This window comes from Schistocerca nitens, chromosome 7, assembly GCF_023898315.1.
Source record: "Schistocerca nitens isolate TAMUIC-IGC-003100 chromosome 7, iqSchNite1.1, whole genome shotgun sequence".
NCBI lineage: Eukaryota > Metazoa > Arthropoda > Insecta > Orthoptera > Acrididae > Schistocerca > Schistocerca nitens.
In genome coordinates, this window is record NC_064620.1 from 242,110,338 (window position 1) to 242,115,984 (window position 5,647).

Genomic DNA, 5,647 nt, shown 5'->3' on the forward strand with positions numbered 1-5,647 from the left:
ATGTGTACGACAAGTTGGTCATTAGAGTCTACTACCTGGTCATAGAGCGGATGGCGGCAGGTGTTCACTTGGCCGGCCGCTGCGTCATATACAGGGTGTACATTAAGTCCAGGAACACTTTCAATTATTCATTCCACAAAAACCAAACATTGTACAGATATACATACGCCATTTTGAAGAGAAACCCTGGAAGTTTTTTTTACGTATACCGCCACAGCGTAGTTTGGTAATTTGCCGATAGCCGGCGCTAGTTGCAAACACGGAGCTGCCGCATGGATGGATCGGCCGTGCTACAGAAGGGGACAGCTGCTTCATGAAATGGCCTCCCCGATCGAAGCTAGTGCCACACTCGACGATGCCATGCTGGGACGGGTATGGCAGGAATTCGATTACCGTATTGACGTCTGCCGGGTAACTCATAGTTCACATATCTAATGTTCGTAAAAAAAACTTTCAGAGATTCTCTTTAAAATGCAATGTGTATGACATCTGTTCAATGTTTAGTTCTTGTTATTAATTTAAAGTGTTCCCTGACTTTATGTACGCCCTGTATAAATACGGCCTGATAGGCAGTGACTTCACTTCGCAACCAGGCACCGTACGATTCGCGTGAGTCAAACGCCAGCTTACGCGCTGCCTCGGATGACGTCACAGCCGAACTACAACTAAACTCATGTTTTCGGTACGAATAGGAAGTGAATTTGCGAGGACTGAACCCAGTCATGGATCGTTTAGATTTCGCGGAAATTACATTGTGTGCCGCCCGTAATGTTAACTACCGTAACCGCGTGGCAAATGGTGATAATTATTCGCCACTTCTTTGGCGAGCGATTAACTGATTATCAGGGCGAAAAACCATTTAATGGGAACTTACCCTGGAGGTCGCATCTGAACTGCTCATAGTGCTTTTTACGACAGCGACAGCATTATCGTATTATCATCAGGAATACGTTGTGCATGTGAAAGTGATCAAAAATATATGTATCAATTAGAACTCAAAAGCTTCATTTATAATCATAGCTCCTGATCCCACTGATTAAATAGAGAAAAGAAATATTTCTTTTATTGGGCAGGACAGAACTAGAATATGAACATTTACTAAGACTCAGCAATATGGTGTAGGAGTATCTTCCAGTTTTCTAACCTCCTTCACAAGTACTATGCCAAAAAATTCAGTAAATTGTATGGCCTATAAAAGTAGCTTTAACTTAATATTGTCACATGTTTTGCTAACTTTACATCTGGTTGTGTAGGCCACTGCCTGCAACTAAATAAATAAATAAATAAATAAAAATTACTTCATGCACTGTCCTTTCCACAGGAAAACATACGTTATGGGACAATGTTTTGTCAGTCCTACAGTGTTTAATCTCATTATGCGACATTATTTTTTAACTGTAGTTCTCTTAGAATGGTAAAAGGGGCCGGGGGATTTTCCGTTACTTTTATCGTTCTATTACTAACTTTTTCCTGGGGCTTGAACATATGCAACAGTTGACCGGCAAGTATATATATCTCGCCAGAAATTTATAGCGGCGAGCAATGGTTTGTAAGTACGGATTCAAGACTGATTTAATTTAATAAGACTATGTGAGACGATTGTATCTATGTTACAAAATTGTGAAATTTGTCTCGACTTCTTAATGATGAAAATGTCAATAAAAAAGTTAACTCACAACGTGGGCTCCCGTGCACTATGTACATGCGGAATCTATTTCAACCAGGCATACTAAGGCAGAACATACAAACAAGTTGTCAGAAACCATCGACAACTGCATTTATAACTACACGACTTAAAGTAAAAATTTTCGCTGCGGACAGGATTCGAACCTGTGCGGGTAGAACCCATTGGATTTCAAGTCCAACTCCTTAACCGCTCGGACACCGCAGCTGGTTGAAACTCAGCGCTCTAAGCGCAGCATTTCACCGCGGCCGCAGAGTGTCTCAGTTGATGAAATGTTTAGACATTATAGTTCGCTATTCTGAAACCGTTAAAAATTAAGGATTTAAGATAAATGTATCTATGAAACTTACTGATCACATTTCTTAGTAATAAATCAGAATCACTGAAATATTCAGTGTCTTTCTGCGAAATAAAGGCGTGGAACTACACAAATTCTGAACATTGAGTGAAGCACTTCGAACACTTATTTCGCTAACACTTCTGAACAACGTTTCTCGCCCATTGACGATGGATTTCGCTAACACTTCTGAACAACGTTTCTCGCCCATTGACGATGGAATCTGGGAAAACAATCTGGTTAAGTGTTTGTGTGTATTTTGTCCATTATCATACAATCAGACATCCTTCCGATATGTTGCAACAAACCCAAATCCATTCCCAAATCTTAACAAGTTTTCCTTTCAAAGTATCGAAGGAAGAACAATAGAAATAAAGAACTCTACTGGCTGTGAAACATTTTTTTCCGTGTCAATGAGGTCGTCTAAACACAATAAGGTCCCGCGATTTCCATGCTGGATCGCCAGTTCTGAAACAAATTATTTCCATTTTTTTCAAAACAAGCATTTATGTCCGTTCTTGCACATGCAGGCACATTCATTTGTAAAAATCGTATCGGCACTGATTGTTTACCCGCATGTCTATCAAAAATAAAGTTTTAAAGCTGCAAATTCTCTCTTTAACAGGAAGATTAACAGTCATTAACTTTATATGTTTTCATTTTTCTGCGCATTATTAATAACAAGCTTCAGTGTATCATATCTATGGTTATACTTTGACATTCACGACAGATTGTACTATTTTATAATATTTAGTAACAGACGAACACTAGGAAATGTGACTATTCGTTTCCTCAGTACAGGAATTTGCAATAACAATTGCAAATGAAGAATAACAAGTGAAGAACAGTAACTAGTAATGCCAGATCCAAAATACACGCAGTGTTGGCAGATGCAGGTCTCGAAACCAGGAGGTACAAACTTGAAAAGGCAGAGGATAGCGGTAGATACTAGCCAGCGTATTCTCAATACTAATACTGTATTATTATAATTAATAAATAAATAATGAATATCCAAAAATCGCACTAAATAAAGGAAATTGCTACTACAGTGGTTTCAGAAGCATTGTATGTACGTTTTTTTATGCTATTATTATTATTATTATTACTGTTGTTCTACAATGAAATAAAAACGCACACAAATGACTCTGCATTATACGTGCATAGGTGCCACTGTGCATGATTTTCATTATTGTGCTTTATGAGAAATTTCAGATATAACTTACCAAAATTGTTTTGTCGGCCACAATGTACTCAATCATATAATTAAACAGAAGTATTAAGAGTCCCGTAATAATGCTTATTACCCTTACAAAAGCAAAATGTAAGATGAAAGATAAAAGATAAAAAACACCCCCATTTTCAGGCGTTACGAAATTTTTCCACCGAAGATTGAAAAATGTGTTTATTGTTCCTCATTGTCGGCATACGTAGCACTGTTATGGCTGTTTGTCAGACTTAAATCCAAAGAAGAAGCACTAGGAATTTTTCATTGGTCTTTGTGTGTGTGCGCGCGCGCTCGCACAATAACCCACATAATGTTTTGGTGGAAAATTTGTTTCTGCTTATGGTTTTCGTTAGCCAGTTGCAGAAACTATTCCTTCTACAGCGGCGCTAGAGCGGAGATGACTTAGCCTAGTTTACAGGACGACACTAGGTTGCAGGCAACTGCACTACCGGTCACTGCGCATGCGCACCGCGCGTTTGCGCAACTCGGTGAAACTAAACACTTTCGGCGTGTTCCAACTTTCGGCGACACTAGTTGCATGAGTTTTGAGGTTGTGTGTGTTCGTAGAGTGTAGACAAACTGAAATATGAAGTGGGGAACGCAGAATAATGTTCGCTTTTTGGATATCTATGCTTTGCATAGGTGTTCGTGGGATTTCAGTGATGCTGATTACAAAAATAAGCCACATATTGCTGCCGCTGAGACCGTCAATATCTGAGCTGCAGGGCAAAATTTATTGAGTTAGGAGCACATATACAACTGAATTAAGAAAAATACAAAGAAGTGTAATTCTAGCTGTGGCAATGCTCTCGTCTACAAGACTAAAATTCCATCGTTAAGTTGGCTAACTCTTTGTTAAGGAATATTGTTGACAGGGGGAAAGCCTATACAAATTCAAGAAGCTGCATTCTTTATTCAATATTCATCTATTTAAAACGTCGCTGGTGTGCTCCCCATTCACACGTTAGAATTTTGAAATATTGCCACTGTACAGATCTGTCTTCAAGAGAGTAGTTTGCAAACCATTCTCTCCTTAATGCGGTCTGCTTCGAATAATTATTGTCGCTAATGAAATAGCGTCATTACCAATTAAAACCGTATTTTATAGCATCCTAAGTGTTCTCGATTGTTATGCACGCATTATGATGTATAATTTCAATTCTGGCGATGGTGCTTAATGCATCACAGTACCTTTATTCCTTATCGCATAATTAACTATTTAGAAGAAATGTGAACAGTTCTGACGACATTATAAGATAATGAAAAGAACTTTTTGGATCTTCCATTATACATCATTTCAGCAAGGATACTGAGCAAACAGCCGGCCGTTGTGGCCGAGCGGTTCTAGGCGCTTCAATCTGGAACCGCGCGACAGCTACGGTCGCAGGTTCCAATCCTGCCTCGGGCATGGATGTGTGTGATGTCCTTAGGTTAGTTAGGTTTAAGTAGTTCTAAGTTCTAGGCGACTGATGACCTCAGATGTTAAGTCCCATAATGCTCAGAGCCATTTGAACCATTTTTGCTGAGCAACCGAGCTGACGTCTTTTCTTCATCCAGTCACGAATCGAAACACGTTTCTTATTTTTTTCTTGTGCACTGATTCCAGGCAACAAACTTTAACTCCATCACATCTCGTGCGACGTGCCGCTGTCAGAACTTTCATTTTAGACACGACTCAGGGACCCAAAAAACGACGAAACTGAAGTATACACTGGTTTCGCCGTGTCTACAGTCAAATATGAAACTATTTGCGTACAACCCATTCCACGCAACGAGTGGCGCAACCTAATGTCGTCGTGTAAACTAGGCTTTAGCAAGGGCTAAACAAATTTGGCGAGGATAGGAAATACAGGCTTTGAGTCTGCGTACACCTCAGAGATTTTCAAACAGTAGGGTTGTATGCAACTCCAGTGTTCCGGAGCAGACGCTAGTAACTAATTGCTGAAGTTTGTAACTAGCCACTATACTTTGAAAAATACGCCGCAACTGGGGCCAGTGATTGGAAGCTACCAATTTTTCTCGGATCCAGTACTTCCAGCGATTTAACTACAGGATGAGCAAAGAAGAAATGGGGCAAAATTTGCTGGACCCCTCAATATAAAACCCTAAGCAATACAGGTTGACCGCTTTCAAGTGGAACATAGATTTGAGGATCACTGTACTGTATTTTCTCCACAATAGAGGATTGATGGACAACCACCTCGTTTGTCTTGGATGTAGTAATTTGTGCAGCTTGACGCTCATAAAACCTTGGTACTATTCTAATACAGCTATGTGCTTAGCGCCAGTATGAATTTAAGTTAGTATGTCTCCAACCACATCTTCCGGGGACCGTGGCAGTTTTGCACAAGAATAGGAGCAGCACAGGTTGAAAGAACGGCATATGCATTTCATTATGAAC

General features: G+C 39.8%; 1 non-coding gene across 1 annotated transcript; it reads right to left on the reverse strand.

Moving 5' to 3' along the window:
- Positions 1-1,809: 1,809 nt before the first annotated feature.
- On the reverse strand, positions 1,810-1,891 carry Trnas-uga (transfer RNA serine (anticodon UGA)). The gene has a single exon. It is a non-coding gene; the product is annotated as a tRNA-Ser (tRNA).
- Positions 1,892-5,647: the final 3,756 nt, after the last annotated feature.